At 32.7% G+C, this 18995-nt stretch overlaps 1 non-coding gene across 1 annotated transcript; it reads left to right on the top strand.

Annotated features, from left to right (window-relative positions):
- The first annotated feature begins 2414 nt into the window (after positions 1–2414).
- LOC139845673 (small nucleolar RNA R71) lies at positions 2415–2521 on the top strand. Its single transcript, XR_011758437.1, has one exon. It is a non-coding gene; the product is annotated as a small nucleolar RNA R71 (small nucleolar RNA).
- Positions 2522–18995: the final 16474 nt, after the last annotated feature.

The following is an 18995-nucleotide window of genomic DNA, read 5'->3' as shown; positions in this document are numbered from 1 at the left end:
CTATTTCCGGCTAATCTTTCCAACATTTGATAAATGAAAGGTAAGGGAAAGTGATCTTTTCTGGTGGCGTCATTTAATTTTCTATAATCAATACACACACGCCATCCTGTTACAGTCCTAGTAGGAATAAGCTCATTTTTTCATTTGTAATGACAGTCATGCCACCCTTCTTAGGCACGCATTGAACTGGGCTTACCCATGGACTATCAGAAATTGGATATATCAAACCTGCATCTAGCAGTTTAATAATTTCTTTCTTAACTACATCTTGCATATTAGGATTTAGTCTTCGTTGGCGTTGCACATACGTTTTATGACCTTCTTCCATAAGGATTTTATGTGTGCAATACGAAGGACTTATTCCTTTAATATCATGAATCTTCCATGCAATGGCTGGTTTATGAGCTTTCAACACAGAAATGAGTTGTGATTTCTCATTTTCAGTAAGAGAAGACGATATTATTACAGGTAATTCAGATTCACCATGTAAATAAGCGTATTCCAAATGGTTTGGAAGTGGCTTTAACTCTAATTTCGGAGGTTCTTCTATCGATGATTTGTATCGATATCTGTCTTCTTCTTTTAGCATTTGAATTTCTTCTGTTGTTGGTTCATATCCATTAGCTATAAGTGTAGCTAACATTTCAGCTTCATCAATTTGTTCTGTTCCTTCTCCTAAAGAACATTCTCCTGTTCCTTGTAATTCTGAAAATTCTTCTAATAATTCTGCATGTGAATCTATAGTTTGAATATAATAACATGTATCATCTGCAGATTGTGGTTGTTGCATTGCTCTATCAACTGAAAAGGTAACACTCTCGTCCTCTATACTTAGGGTCAATTTCTTACCGAACACGTCTATCATTGCTTTAGCCGTGTTTAAGAATGGTCTTCCTAATATGAGAGGAACTTGAGAATCTTCTTCCATGTCCAGAACAACAAAATCTATTGGAAATACTAAAGTACCAACTTTAACTAGCATGTTCTCCATTATCCCTCTAGGATATTTTATTGATCGATCGGCTAGTTGTATACTTATTCTAGTTAGTTTCAATTCTCCAAGGTCTAGTTTAGCGTATAGTGAATACGGTATTAAATTTATACTAGCACCTAAGTCTGCCAATGCTTCTATTGAACTAAGACTACCCAGAAAACATGGAATTGTGAAACTTCCTGGATCAGATAATTTTTCTGGTATCTTATTCAACAGCACTGCTGAACAATTAGCGTTCATAGTAACAGCCGAGAGTTCTTCTATTTTCTTTCTATTTGAGATTAGATCTTTCAAGAATTTAGTATATCTAGGCATTCCTGAAATCACATCAATGAAAGGAAGATTTACATTTATCTGTTTAAACATATCCAAGAATTTGGATTGCTCGGCTTCAAGTTTCTCTTTCTTCATTTTACTCGGGTAAGGAAGTGGTGGTTGGTATGGTTTAACATAAGGTTTAGCCTTAACTGTGTTATCTTCATTAACCTTCTCAACTACCGGTTCTTTTTCCTTATCTTGATCAGGTTGGGGTTCTTGTGGAGTAGGAATAGCTTCATCAGAAGTTACAGGTATTTCAGGTGGTTTAAGTGTTGTACCACTTCTTGTGGTAATGGCTTTAGCTGTTTCATTCCGGGGGTTAGCATTTATATCACTAGGTAAACTTCCCGGTTTTCTTTCACCTATTAACCTTGCTAGGTTACTTACTTCTTGTTCTAGATTTTGAATAGAAGCTTGTTGATTTCTAAATGCTTGAGCATTTTGTTCATTAGTTTGTTTCTGAGATGTGAAAAACTGCGTTTGAGTTTCAACTAGCTTCGTCATCATATCTTCTAAATTTGGCTTTTTATCATCGGTTTGTTGTGGTTTGTTTTGAAAATTAGGTCTTTGCTGATTGTAAGTATTATTGGATACTTGTTGATTGCTAGGACCTTGTTGGTTGTTGTATGGAATATTTCTATTATAATTCTGGTTTTGATTGTAGATTGGTCTTGGCGGTTGATAATTATTCTGATAATTATTTTCAGGCCTTTGGTTTATGTATGAAATATTCTCTCTTTGTTCCATTGTTAATTCAATACTGAGACAATCTTTTGTCAAATGTGGTCCTCCACACTGCTCACAACTAATTCGTATTGAGTGAATATCTTTAGTCATCTTTTCCATTCGTCTCTCGACAGCATCTATCTTTGCGGAAATGGAATCTAAGTCATGGCTAGAATCGGCTCTAGCTGCTTTAGATGATCTAACAATATCTTTTTCTTGGTTCCACTCATGTGAGTGGGAAGCAGTGTTATCAATAATTTTGTAAGCATCAGTTTCGGTTTTCTTCATAATGGAACCACCAGCTGCTATATCGATGTCTTTTCTTGTAGTGATGTCGCATCCTTGGTAGAATATTTGTACTATTTGACAGGTGTCTAAACCATGTTGCGGACATCCTCTTAATAACTTTTCAAATCTTGTCCATGCCTCATATAGAGTTTCATTTGGCTTCTGTGTAAAAGTAACAATTTCTGTTTGAAGTCTTACGGCTTTAGATGCAGGAAAGAATTGTTTAAGAAATTTTTCAACTAAAACGTCCCATGTATCAATCGCCCCTTCAGGTAACGATTCCAACCAATCTTTGGCTTCTCCCTTTAAAGTCCAGGGAAATAACATGAGATATATCTGTTCATCCTCCACTTCTCGGATTTTAAATAGTGTGCAGATCCTATTAAAGGTACGAAGATGTTCATTTGGATCTTCCTTCGGCGCACCACTAAATTGGCATTGATTAGTCACCATGTGTAGAATTTGTCCTTTGATTTCATAATCTGGCGCATTAATGTCTGGATGAGTAATTGCGTGACCTTGGCCAGTGCATTTAGCTCTCATTCGGTCTTCCATACTTAATGGTTCTGTTACTTCCATAATTGAATTTGTTGAATCGGAATCACTAGAGGATTCTGATTTAATGGTTCGTTCCTCAACAATCTCTGTTTGAATGATTGGTGGTTCCGGAGGAAAATTTAATGGTTCAGGATCTATGAATCGTCCCTGAATATTCTCCGGATTCTCAATTGTGAGGTCGGGTTCAAAAAATGGATTATCGGAAATTTGAACTGGAGTACTTGGTCGACTGGATGACGATTCTAAAGAAAAATCAACGGCGGTAATATTTGCTATATGTCTTGATCTAGTTACAGGTGGTGAACGTACAAAAGGTGGTGAACGTCTTGCTCGGTGCATTCACTGAATATCCTATTAGTTTTTAAAAGGAAAGAAAAATTGTATAAGTTATCCAATTAATAGACTTTTCTGATTTTGCCCACGTTTCGAATAGCCAAAAGATGCAGCAGAGGGGCAGGATTCGTTTGGTCTCAATATAATTGAGGACTGTTTGGCTCCAATAACCCGGTCCACGTACAAATCCAACTATTACTACGAACCAGAAAATTTTGATGTCTATCAATTTAACCACTTAAAATAAATTTTCGTAATTTTAAGAAATTTAGATAAGAAGTAGAATAAAAATCTATGTCCTAAAAACTAGAATAACGAGAAATAAGAAAGAAAAAGAGCGTGTCGGAAAAAGATCGAAAAATAAAAATAAGAAAGAAAAAGAGTGACTTATAGAACTTAAAAGCACTAGACTAACCCAACCTTATTACTATCACTAACTTAAAATTATAATCGCAAATTGAGATTACTAATTGGAATGATAATTGATACATAGTAAAAGGTGTCTAAAAATATTAAAGCTTACAAGAAAAACTATATCTCAAATGGAAATAACTTAAAAAGAAACTAAAACTTAAAAAGGCATCGCAAAATTCTAAAGCACCTAAATCTTAGTCTAAAGAAAAAGCACTTAAGGGATTTTACGGCAAAGCCTAAAAATCTAGAAGTAAAAATAACTATGGCAAAAACTAAGTTTAAAACTAAAAACTAGCGAAGAATACAAATATTAGGCTAAAACAATTAAAAAGGGACAAAATATAAAAATATACTAAAAGTTGTAAAAAGTACAATTTTTATAAAAATATTATTTTTATATTATTTATTTTATAAAACTATTAATTTTATATATAATAAAACTAATTAAAATTTAAAATACAATTTAATTTAAAAACTTAAACTAATTATAATAATAATTAAGTAATTAGGGTTTATTAATAATAATAATAATAAAATCCGTAATTAATGCGAAATTAGGGTTCTGTCACGTGTGTCAGGGAGGCTCCGCGAGTTGCGGTATTCGAGGCTGCAAACTCCGCGAGTCGCGGGGTTCCAATTTTCAACTCAGGTACAGTTTAAAATTCGACGCGTTTTTTTTATTTTATTTTATATTTTTTTCTGTTTTCTGTTTTAAAATCTAAAATATTTATATAATAAAAACTTATATTTTTATAAAATAAAAATAAAGAAACTTTATAAAACTTAAATATTTAACAAAATCTTAAAAATATATAAATTTTTGTTTTTCTTTTTATATTTTCGAATATTTAAAACGTATTTTTACAAAAGTGAATTTTAATAAAAGTAAACTAAAAATAAAAATCTTTTTTTTTCTTTTTTATGTAGCGTTGCGCTTCCGGCTTTTAAGCTATCTTCTCCCCGGCAGCGGCGCCAAAAATAACTTGATGTTAAAGCTAAGGGGTATAAAATACTATTAAATTTTAGAAGGAAATACTATTAAATACGATACAATTTTACACAAGATATTTATTTATTTATAGAATGGATATACTTAAACCTTGATACAACACTTATAGGCAGTGTACCTAATCGTACAGTAGTGTAGTTTTTAGTAAGTCCGGTTCGTTCCACAGGGAAAATCTTTAAACAAAGCTTAACGCTATATTAGTTTACTTTTATAAAAATACAAATATATATATATAAGTAATATTATTATTATAAAGGGGGGTTTTTACCGTTTAATGACAGGTTTGTCGATTTTAAAACTTTAGTCGCAGTTAAAACCAAATGTAAAATATTAAAAGGATTTTAATTTAAAGCGTAAAGTAAATAACGATAATGAAATTACGAATAATAAAAGTGCGATAAAATAAACTTGCGATAATTAAAAAGTACGATAATTAAAAGTGCAATTAAATACAATAACAATAAATAAAAATGCGATAATTAGAAGTGCAATTAAATATAAAATAAAGGAAATTAAATATGAAATAAAAGAATTATGCTTATTTAAACTTCCGTAATCATGATGTTTGACGTGTTGATTTTAGTTTTATGCCCATGGGTTAATTGTTCTTTGTCCTGGATTATTTAATATGTCCATACGGATTTGTCCATAATAGTCCATCAGTCATAAATATAAAGAGCGAAAGCCTTCGTCAAATTATTCTTATTCCCGAAGTCAAATATTCCAACTAATTGGGGATTCGAATTGTGATAAGGTTTTAATACTTTGTTTAATGAATACACCAGGTTATCGACTGCGTGTAAACCAAGGTTTTACTACTTTGTTAACAATTACACCAATTACCCTTGAATGTAATTCACCCATGTTTCAACAAGTCTATTAACTATTAATCCAGTTCCGTATCCGGTAAAATGAATAATTATTGGTATTTATAGATATCCCGCCCACCGTACCCAGTCAAGCGTATGTGGTTATATATAAATACGTCGAATTATAAGTTTGTATATTAAATTAACAAGGTATTGTTTAGTTAATATAAAACCCATTAATAGCCCATAGTCTAATTTTCACAAGTGTCGTTCTTTTGTCCAAACCCCAATTATGGTACAAAGCCCAATTACCCAATTTTAGTAATTAGCCCAACATCATGATTACTTCGTTTTAAATAAGCATAATAATAACTTAGCTACGAGACATTAAATTAAAAAGGTTGAACATAACTTACAATGATTAAAAATAGCGTAGTGTTACACGGACAGAATTTCGACTTACACCCTTACAACATTCGCTAACATACCCTTATTATTAGGATTTAAAATTAAAATTAAAATTAAAATTAAAATATAAATATAAATATATACGTTTAGATAGATGGATGGATATATATTATGTTTTTTTTTACGATCAGAATGCGCGAGCTTTATAGGCAGTTTCAATATTTGGGGCTCCGCGACTCGCGGCCTTTTTGCTCTTCAAACTCCGCGAGTCGCGGAGTTTGTAATTACAGCTCACTCCATTTTGGCTCTTTTTTTACCGACGGTTTATTATATAAATATAATATATATATAATTTATATAATTAATTATATATTATATTATATTTATATACATAGTTAACTTGTAATTTTTAGTCCGTTGCGTCGAGCGTTGAGAGTTGACTCTGGTCCCGGTTCCGGATTTTCGAACGTCCTTGCGTACAATTTAATATCTTTTACTTTGCGTTTTGAATCTTGTACTCTTGTAATTTCGAGACGTTTCTTATCAATAATTGGAACCTCTTTGATTGTATTTTGTACTTTTGAGCTTTTTGGTCGTTTGCGTCTTCATTTCGTCGAATCTGTCTTTTGTCTTCACCTTTTATTATTTAAACGAATATCACTTTTAAATAGAACAATTGCAACTAAAAGCTTGTCTTTCTTGAGGAATAATGCTATGAAATATATGTTCGATTTTAGCATTATCACTATGCAACCACCGTTCTTACGGTTGACACCCGATTTGGTTCAGGTGACCTAATGAATTCCAGGTGAATTCTTAGGATTTTACTTTCAATGGAAATGAACGCATTAAAAATGAGTTTTCAGAAAACAAATCGGTTTGTAATTTGATCAAAATATTTTCTCGTTCAAGCTCGAGTTTAGATATCATCTGTAATGACCCGGAAATTTCCAACCAAATTTAAACCTTAATCTCTATATGTTTCCGACACGATAAGCAAAAATCTGTAATATTGAGTCTAGAAAGTTTGAAATCTATATTCTGGTATACAATTACCCTTTGGATATTCCCGACGATTCACGAACCTTTATAAATAAAAATGAATATATAAATAAGAAGTTATGAAAATTGATATAGTTATATAACTAATCTTACTATTAGAAATATTATCATACTGATATTTGTAGTATTATTATTGGTATCAATAATAAGAATTATTATTATCATTTTAATATTTCTATTATTATTAAAAATCATTATTATAATTATCATTATTATAAATAATATAATTTACATCTTCATAATTACTCTTATGAAATTTTGATATTTTTATTATCTTATCATTATCTTATTATTATCTTATATTTTTAATACTTTTACCAAATGTATGTAACTGTATTTGTATGTATCTAAATATTAGATAAATGGGAATCTAAAATGATAGAGTATTATTACTCCCGTGATATTTCTTTTGTCCATTCACTCATCTCTCATTCCCTATATATGATATGCATATTTATATGAGGATAGATAATGCACACAAACACCATTACTCTTCTCCTTCCTTTCTTTTTCATTTTCTGGCCAATGATCAAACACTCATTATATGGTGATTAACTTGAATAGACATCAAGAAACCCACCAAGAAACATTATCAATACTTGTAACCTTGCTTAAATTCTTGTATGTCTATAACCATGTGACTCTTCGGGCTAGCTTGATCGGTCACCCTCACCCACGAGCCACCCTCATCATCGGTTAAGACCACCACCTATAAGCTACTACCATAACCGCCACCACCCTATAATCACCATCCTTGTTTTATTTCGGGTGTTTCTACAAGCACACGACCACCTTCTTCGACCTCATTAAACAAACAAACTTAACTATTGTTCCCTGTTTCTAATCAATGAAACCACCACAAGGACACCTTCGTCTTCCTCTTAAACCCATATCATCTTCAAAGAACACCATGTTCAACCATCTTTGGTTAACCACAACCACGAACCCATCAAGTGATAACCTGCTGCACCTACAATGGTTTTCTGTTACTACTCGATTTTCACAGCTGCTATAGTATGTTGATACCACCTTGGTTTATATTATTTCCTGCTACACGATTCGACCACTATAACCATACCACCATCTTCCTTTTCTCTCTCGTGTTTGATCACGTTTTGAACAAAGAGACCATCACCATCTCAAAGACCACCCTCTTCCACTTTCATCCGCCCTCAAACACCATTGAAACCACAACCCATGTCACCACCATCGGCTAACATCATCAAAACCCATTTCCATCTTGTTTCTTGTTTGGGAACAAATACCACCCGAAATCATCACCACCGAAACTACCACAACCATTATACAAAACTGCACCTTTTTAATTACTGCTGCTATACCGTTGGTTCTACTGCTATTTTGCATCTGTTTTTCAGTCCAAGACAACTACCTTTACTCACCCTAAAAACCGCCACATGGTTGCTGAGGACTTCCTGTTCCGGTCAGACCCAAAACCAAGACAAACCACCTGTTATGATTAAAAGAAAACCACAACAAACCGAAAACCGAAGCCAAGACCACCTGAAATTTCCTGTTTGATTTCGAACCCACATGTGGATGTAACATGTCTGATTCCTTCTGATTTTGTTTAATTCGATAACCAAACACCACCATGAAACTCCACCCTCAAACACCCATTTTATTGCTACTGCTACTCGCCGTTAATTATTCCTGATGCAGTTTCAATCGACACAAAAAGGCAACGCGTCTTTTCTTTTCTTTTGTGGCTGACAAACTGAATCCACGAACCCTATCAGATTTCCACTTTAATCATGAGGCAACTATTTGTTAATTAACAAATTGGACGTCATTAAATTGTAGTATTGGACTGATAATTTTATTGGACTCTTTTAATACTTGGACTAGTATATTGGGTCTTTAAATGGACTTTAATAAAAATGGGTCAGATGGAAAAGAAGAACACAAGTTATAATGCGGGTTAAATAAATTCGCAAGGGAGTTAAAACAGAAATGTAAGATTGGCGTATTGGTTAAGGTGTTAGCAAGTACCGAGGGGTCTCGAGTTCGAGTCCGGATAAAGCTATTCTTTTTGAAAAATATTTAAGGTAGCCATTTATTACTAATTATTAAAATTACTTTATTACTATTATTATTATTATCATTATCATTTTTATTAAAACAAAATATATATATATTAAAATTATCATTTATTAATAAAGTTTTCATTATTATTATTACTAAGATTATTATTATTATTAATATTATTATTATTTTCATTTAAAGAATAAAAATTATCAATATTATTAAAAGTTCATTATTATTATTATAAACATTTTATTATTAAGGCATAATTACTATTATTATTATTATAAAACAATATAACTTAACAATATTAATATTTGTATTTATTTAAAGTACATAAAATGAATATATTTAATTTATTAAGGAAACCTATCGGTTAATAATAAAAAAAATTAATATCACTGATATATATAAATTTATTTGATTACAAGTATGTGTATTAATATATATAAGTAAATGATATAGGTTCGTGAATCCGAGGCCAACCTTATACGTGATTAATGATGATATATGTATTTTTACTACAAAATACATTAGGTGAGTATATAGTCCCTTTTAAACTTTAAATATTTTGGGCTGAGAATACATGCGCTGTTTTTATAAATGATTTACGTTATGGACACAAGTGATTAAAAATGATATTCTGCGGATTGATGTGCTAGGTAATTTAGTTATATGTTATAATAGCATGTAAGCGCGAATCCTAAAGATAGATCTATCGGGTTTAACACCCCATCCAGTAGGCTGCACTAGACATAAGAACTAGTGGGCGGATGTTTAGTACTTCGAGGATTATTTATACACTTGCGAGTGTACATATCCATCTTTGCGAAGATGACTTATTATATTATTGTTAAGGTTGGTTACTGAGACCTCAACATAAGCAGAATGATTTTATACACTTGCGAGTGTATTATATTTTTATATATGAAATCTTGTGGTCCATAGTTATTACGCTGCTAGCATCAAACCTATATATCTCATCAACTTTATGTTGACATTTTAAAGCATGTTATTCTCAGGTACGAATTAAGTCTTCCGCTGTGCATTTGCTCATTTTAAGGACATTACTTGGAGTCGATCAACGCAATGGAACCAGATGTTGATGATTTCGTCTAGGGGGATAAGGACGGGTTGTTACATGTGGTATCAGAGCGTTGGTCTTAGCGAACCAGGCATTGCATTAGTGTGTCTGACTAGTAGTTGTTAGGATACATTAGTGAGTCTGGACTTTGACCGTGTCTGCCTGTCAAAAGTTTTGCTTATCATTTTTAGTCGGAAAATTATCTGCCTATCATCCTTAGGAAATTGCCTGCCTATCATTCTCAAGTCTAGACACGTCCTACTGCATTTAGTGCATCGATAGTGTATAGACAAAATTCATATCTTAGCGTATCTGATAATTCATATCCTAGCACATCTGTCGACTTGCTTGTCATATGCCGTAAGATCCTCTGTAGGCTACAAAATCTTTATTATTATAAATATTCTATGAAGTTAGAATATCATTCTACATTCGAAAATCATTTCACATTAAAGATTCTTCTCAAATTTCCCTCATGGCGATGAACCTGAAAGCACTTACCGGCAAACCTGTCCGAGAAACCATATACCCTCTCATTTCTAGAGTATTCCGTCACGATTATATATTATCCTATATTTCGAATCTTACTCAACCGCTCGCTTCAACCGTCAATCATTCTGTAGTACTAGAAGGAGTTAACAAACTATGCGCTCGTGTGACGACTTTGGAGAACCTGGTACGAAGGTTACGAACACCAGCAGCAGCACCAGCAGCATAATCAGTACCACCATCATCGACGTCAACAGTACCCTTATCATCTCTAAACCATAACCGCGCCGTAACTCTCAATATCACAATCTGTACCTCGAATATCAACATTACACGCCTCAATATCACCATCTGTACTTCGAGTATGAACTTCGTTCTACACATCGATCTACATCGGCTATCTTCGCTTTACGTATCATTCTACCTCATTTTTCTTCGTTCGACATGGTGAATATGTAATTTCTAAAGTTTTAGAGATTATGTAATCTAGTATTAACGGTAAATCAGATGAGTTTTTGACTCATTAAATCCATGATTACATCCGATGAAAATATATATGCAAGTATATTTTCATAAAGATTGTAATTAAAAATTCTTTTGTACAAACTGTTAATGATGAAAATATTTTAACGGGTGGGTAGTACCCGAGGAATATTTAGAATTCACATTAATAAGTTACACTGTACATTCTTCGAATCTGATTCAACGATCATTTACTATCCTACATACAACTACCGATATACGTATCTGTTCACCACAGAATAACCATTTCTATTCAAATTTCATATTTGGATTTTAACCCATCAGAATCCAACAAGTGGCATAACGAAGAAAACATTGGACAAAAATAAAAAGTGTTAGAAACAAACGAATTAATTAATTGGAATTGTGATAGGATTTCACGCTAACTGTTCCGGCTAACTGTTCCCAGCTAACTGATTAACATTTAATTTATCGCAATTTACATTCTCGCAATTTTATTTATCGTCATTTAATTTCTGTTATTTACTTTTACGCACTTTAAATAACGGGACACGTATGCAAGGTTTCGACTTATCATATCGACCCATCTATATATATATTTCGGAACAACCGTAGACACTCTATATGTGAAGGTGGGAGTTGGCTATACAGGGTCGGAGTTGATTCCAAAATATATATATACTTTGAGTTGTGATCGACACCGAGACCGGTACACGGGTCACGATACGTATTATTTAATTCGAATATTATATATTAAATTATATATGAATCATTGAACCATCGGACTATTGGACTGCTAACTTTGGACAATTAAAATGAATTAAATTAAAATATTGATTATAACATATGAAACTAAATAATTCTTCAAGCTTGCCACTTGATTTCATCTTAAACCTCATTTGTATCTCGACAATTACAATGCGTGTTCAAATCTTTCATGATTCTTGAAAACCCCTCAATCGAGAGGATGAACCAACCACGTTTCATCTACGGAAGAAAAGACTTATGCTCCTGTAAGACTCTCGGAGACTGAGTCAACGTTTAACACGCAGCAGTGTTAATTTCTTTAGTGTTATTATTACCCAAAATAACTTTGCAATCCCTTTTCAAATTAGTCAATTTTGTCACAGCTCCAGCAAGTTAACCTCGACTTCTCAGAAAGGTTAGTTTCGATATATATACACGTTATTCTTTCGCTGTCGTTACCGGAGAATCTTTTATATTTCATCATCAGCGTTTAACCATCTAAAAACACAATTCTCCTGAAACCACCTCAGTTTGATAACCGATGACCCAGATCCGTTAACTTTGAGAATGCTGACGAAGCAGCATGTTGTAGATGGTCTTAATAGCCAAAAGTTGATGATAAAGAACGGAGTATTGGAAACACTCAATAGAAAATTTAGTATCAAAAAGCGGATTATGCGAAACTATGAAGTAAGCCGTGGACAAATCACAAAGAATAAGTTTGACTTCAAAGAATTTAAAAGATTCAGTGCCTGCTGAAATCCTTAGTACATACCCTACTCCTTACTCTAAAACCTTTGCTGACACCATTCTTCATCATCATCTTTCGGCATTAGAAGTTCCAAGATATTATCATATCTTACATTATAAATATCCTCAATGTTTCTGAAGATATTTTTATAACTATTCTTATCGAAAATCATCTATCTTCTCGCGCTATCTGTATCACATCATAAAAGAAACTGTGTTAGTTTCTAAATTCTGAAACCTTCAAATTTAAAATATGAATGTTTTGAAGTAGTGTTAGGAACTGATGCATGAATTAGTATAATATAATGAAACTTGATCAACTTCATTATATTACATTAAGTCATGTTAAGTTAATAATGGAATGTGATGATTCACAGTACCGTCATCATGTGCCATGTTACACGGCTCTTACATTCTATCCAATCTTCAAACATATTAGAACGTATCACCCTGATAGATCTAATTTTCCGAAGTATTCTGGTAATTTGATCAATCAAAATCGTGCCATTACCATTTCTTTCTTAGAACATTAGCTATGTTCATTCCAAATCTCATACCTACGAATTTCGAACCATTGCTCGCTTGACTCAAAGACGGGAAGAAGGAAAACAAAGGGGGTAGTTTTATAAGTGAAATATCCGACAAAGAAATCACAACAGATTTGCCGCATTAAATCAAAGGAGATCCTGTTTCCTAAATCGCCGAAGAATCAAATCTTATTACGAAAGATTTTCTTTAAATCTTGTGAATTCCGGAAATCAATCATAACCACGTCATCAGTTAAAACGATATTATATTTACTCATTTCACTCTTTTGTGATAGCTTCACTCGTGCGCTTCACATGATCGAATCGTTTTATCCATATCTTCCAATAATGATAAAACTCTATTATTACTTCATATTCGTCATGAAAACATTCCTATTGTTATTTATGACAACCTCTACCAAATTTCGGGGACGAAATTTCTTTAACGGGTGGGTACTGTAATGACCCGGAAATTTCCAACCAAATTTAAACCTTAATCTCTATATGTTTCCGACACGATAAGCAAAAATCTGTAATATTGAGTCTAGAAAGTTTGAAATCTATATTCTGGTAAACAATTACCCTTTGGCTATTCCCGACGATTCACGAACCTTTATAAATAAAAATGAATATATAAATAAGAAGTTATGAAAATTGATATAGTTATATAACTAATCTTACTATCAGAAATATTATCATACTGATATTTGTAGTATTATTATTGGTATCAATAATAAGAATTATTATTATCATTTTAATATTTCTATTATTATTAAAAATCATTATTATAATTATCATTATTATAAATAATATAATTTACATCTTCATAATTACTCTTATGAAATTTTGATATTTTTATTATCTTATCATTATCTTATTATTATCTTATATTTTTAATACTTTTACCAAATGTATGTAACTGTATTTGTATGTATCTAAATATTAGATAAATGGGAATCTAAAATGATAGAGTATTATTACTCCCGTGATATTTCTTTTGTCCATTCACTCATCTCTCATTCCCTATATATGATATGCATATTTATATGAGGATAGATAATGCACACAAACACCATTACTCTTCTCCTTCCTTTCTTTTTCATTTTCTGGCCAATGATCAAACACTCGTTATATGGTGATTAACTTGAATAGACATCAAGAAACCCACCAAGAAACATTATCAATACTTGTAACCTTGCTTAAATTCTTGTATGTCTATAACCATGTGACTCTTCGGGCTAGCTTGATCGGTCACCCTCACCCACGAGCCACCCTCATCATCGGTTAAGACCACCACCTATAAGCTACTACCATAACCGCCACCACCCTATAATCACCATCCTTGTTTTATTTCGGGTGTTTCTACAAGCACACGACCACCTTCTTCGACCTCATTAAACAAACAAACTTAACTATTGTTCCCTGTTTCTAATCAATGAAACCACCACAAGGACACCTTCGTCTTCCTCTTAAACCCATATCATCTTCAAAGAACACCATGTTCAACCATCTTTGGTTAACCACAACCACGAACCCATCAAGTGATAACCTGCTGCACCTACAATGGTTTTCTGTTACTACTCGATTTTCACAGCTGCTATAGTATGTTGATACCACCTTGGTTTATATTATTTCCTGCTACACGATTCGACCACTATAACCATACCACCATCTTCCTTTTCTCTCTCGTGTTTGATCACGTTTTGAACAAAGAGACCATCACCATCTCAAAGACCACCCTCTTCCACTTTCATCCGCCCTCAAACACCATTGAAACCACAACCCATGTCACCACCATCGGCTAACATCATCAAAACCCATTTCCATCTTGTTTCTTGTTTGGGAACAAATACCACCCGAAATCATCACCACCGAAACTACCACAACCATTATACAAAACTGCACCTTTTTAATTACTGCTGCTATACCGTTGGTTCTACTGCTATTTTGCATCTGTTTTTCAGTCCAAGACAACTACCTTTACTCACCCTAAAAACCGCCACATGGTTGCTGAGGACTTCCTGTTCCGGTCAGACCCAAAACCAAGACAAACCACCTGTTATGATTAAAAGAAAACCACAACAAACCGAAAACCGAAGCCAAGACCACCTGAAATTTCCTGTTTGATTTCGAACCCACATGTGGATGTAACATGTCTGATTCCTTCTGATTTTGTTTAATTCGATAACCAAACACCACCATGAAACTCCACCCTCAAACACCCATTTTATTGCTACTGCTACTCGCCGTTAATTATTCCTGATGCAGTTTCAATCGACACAAAAAGGCAACGCGTCTTTTCTTTTCTTTTGTGGCTGACAAACTGAATCCACGAACCCTATCAGATTTCCACTTTAATCATGAGGCAACTATTTGTTAATTAACAAATTGGACGTCATTAAATTGTAGTATTGGACTGATAATTTTATTGGACTCTTTTAATACTTGGACTAGTATATTGGGTCTTTAAATGGACTTTAATAAAAATGGGTCAGATGGAAAAGAAGAACACAAGTTATAATGCGGGTTAAATAAATTCGCAAGGGAGTTAAAACAGAAATGTAAGATTGGCGTATTGGTTAAGGTGTTAGCAAGTACCGAGGGGTCTCGAGTTCGAGTCCGGATAAAGCTATTCTTTTTGAAAAATATTTAAGGTAGCCATTTATTACTAATTATTAAAATTACTTTATTACTATTATTATTATTATCATTATCATTTTTATTAAAACAAAATATATATATATTAAAATTATCATTTATTAATAAAGTTTTCATTATTATTATTACTACGATTATTATTATTATTAATATTATTATTATTTTCATTTAAAGAATAAAAATTATCAATATTATTAAAAGTTCATTATTATTATTATAAACATTTTATTATTAAGGCATAATTACTATTATTATTATTATAAAACAATATAACTTAACAATATTAATATTTGTATTTATTTAAAGTACATAAAATGAATATATTTAATTTATTAAGGAAACCTATCGGTTAATAATAAAAAAAATTAATATCACTGATATATATAAATTTATTTGATTACAAGTATGTGTATTAATATATATAAGTAAATGATATAGGTTCGTGAATCCGAGGCCAACCTTATACGTGATTAATGATGATATATGTATTTTTACTACAAAATACATTAGGTGAGTATATAGTCCCTTTTAAACTTTAAATATTTTGGGCTGAGAATACATGCGCTGTTTTTATAAATGATTTACGTTATGGACACAAGTGATTAAAAATGATATTCTGCGGATTGATGTGCTAGGTAATTTAGTTATATGTTATAATAGCATGTAAGCGCGAATCCTAAAGATAGATCTATCGGGTTTAACACCCCCATCCAGTAGGCTGCACTAGACATAAGAACTAGTGGGCGGATGTTTAGTACTTCGAGGATTATTTATACACTTGCGAGTGTACATATCCATCTTTGCGAAGATGACTTATTATATTATTGTTAAGGTTGGTTACTGAGACCTCAACATAAGCAGAATGATTTTATACACTTGCGAGTGTATTATATTTTTATATATGAAATCTTGTGGTCCATAGTTATTACGCTGCTAGCATCAAACCTATATATCTCACCAACTTTATGTTGACATTTTAAAGCATGTTATTCTCAGGTACGAATTAAGTCTTCCGCTGTGCATTTGCTCATTTTAAGGACATTACTTGGAGTCGATCAACGCAATGGAACCAGATGTTGATGATTTCGTCCAGGGGGATAAGGACGGGTTGTTACATCATCGAATTCCATGAGTTTGAATTCTCAATCTTTAATGTCAATCTCAATGATTGAGTAATATCAGTCTTAAAAGCTGATTTTTGATCTTTAAGGAGATTATCCTTTCTGGGGATCTGATTCATTAGTCTTATAAGCTAATTTGCATGGTGCCCCCCATTGTACGAGACAGATCCTCTCATGGTTAGGATAAGTCTGACCACTTGGCGACCCTGTTTGATGCTGAGGTCCGTGGATTTTCAGCTGATTTTCGAGAAAACTTTTCAAGATTTTTCGTAGACTCTACAACTGGTCTGGATGACAACTTCCTGACCTAAATCAAGAAGCGCGTGTCTTTTTCTCGGAAGACTTTACTTCCTTTTAAATCAAGTGGCACATTTCTTTTAAATATATTATAAGAAATCGGGTAAAACTGATAAAATTGTCCAAAACAAAAGTATCTTCAATTATTTGTATAAAAATATGTGATATATGTTCTAAATAACTTGGTAAATTTTTCCCACACTTGGCTTTTATTTTTCTTTCTTTGCCTTTTTATTTTCCTCTATTCCATTTTAAATGAATTCTAACATTTTGAGTTGTTTCTCAATTTATGTCCTTTCCGAGGTAACAATAATTTCGGTGTTAACACCAAGTTTTATCGTTCATAAATATGTATAAACATGATTTTGAGTTCATTTAGTTGAAAATTTTGAATTTTTTTACTAGAATTGGGTAGTCAGTATATAAGACTAGGGCTGTTCTTTATTATCAGAGAGCACTAGATTCTAATACAACTACTGCGTTACTAGTATTTTTAATGGTAACCAAGTGTTTAAATTTAAAATTTTAAAAATCCGAAAGAATTTAACCCCTTCCCACACTTAAGATCTTGCAATGCCCTCATTTGCAAGAAATCAGTACAATTTAAATTATTGAGGGTGATTAGCGTAGAAAAATGATTAAATTTTACCAAAGTTTCCAAACATATTGTTGTTTGTGTTGAATGATAAATGGTGCAAATCATTTATTCATTCATGCAGTTGTTATTTCACACATATTTTGCATCTTGTCGTCAAAATTAGTTGCTTTTGCTGAACTTAATGCCAGTCTTTGAAAATGCGTTGTTTTACCCTGTTTTGTACATGAGATAAACTACAAACATATATATACATATTTTTGAAGTTGGGTATATCACCCCACATTCAAAAATTATTAAAAATTTAATAATAAAAGTTAGAAATTTATAAAAACTATTATAGTATCAAAAGAAATATTAAAAGTATAAAATTACAAGTTACCAAATAAATAAAAATAGGCATAAAAGAAAATCAGGGTTGATGAGGATGGTGCCAGTAGGGATCCCATTCATAGCCGTATATGCTGTAGAATGCTTGAGCTGGGTCATATGTAGGGTACGGTGGTCGGGTCTGTATAGTCCAGGGAAGAAATACCGGCATTGGAGTAGGAATGTAGTTTGTATTTATGTGTGCACAATGACTTATGATTTGGTTTTGATGATACTGCCAATCTTGAAATGCTCGTTGTCTAGCCATTTCATACTCATGTTGAGCCATAAAAATTTGCATTTCTGTCATCTGATTCCCCCTCCTGCATTACCTTGTTGCTGATCTCTTTCGACCTGTGGATGTTGGTCATCATATGGTGCTGCAGCGTTATGTCGTTTCTTTAAAACCTTAGCACCATGATATACTTTCAAACTAATTGTATCTCGGGGTTCTGGTGCTGCAATTATTAATCCCCCCTGACTTCTATCGACACCGAGATACTCAGCAATTAAAGTAACAAAGATACCACCTCCTATTATACCATTAGGCTGTATACTCCTAACCATAGCCGATAAATAATAACCCACACAATAAGGTATACTAACAGCACTATGTGGGTCTCGAATACACATGAGATAAAATAAATCATTCTCATTTACTTTCTCTTTGTTCTTACCTCGCTGTGTAATCGAGTTTGCTAAGAACCTATGGATTACTCTTAGCTCAGCTCTATCAATATCAGTATAAGAGTTATTCCCCCCCCCCCCCCCACGAAATCGGTTATGCCTAGTCATTCTACTCCATATTCCATTCATATCAAAATTTTCATCAACACTCCTACCATTAACTATCAACTTTTGATAATCAGTAGATGCTAGTTCCTCAGGCGTATATATACACAAATCCTAAGCC

This window comes from Rutidosis leptorrhynchoides, chromosome 4 (assembly GCF_046630445.1).
Source record: "Rutidosis leptorrhynchoides isolate AG116_Rl617_1_P2 chromosome 4, CSIRO_AGI_Rlap_v1, whole genome shotgun sequence".
Classification (NCBI taxonomy): domain Eukaryota; kingdom Viridiplantae; phylum Streptophyta; class Magnoliopsida; order Asterales; family Asteraceae; genus Rutidosis; species Rutidosis leptorrhynchoides.
Note: the sequence above shows the minus strand (reverse complement) of the source record. Positions and strands in the feature narration are given on the sequence as shown.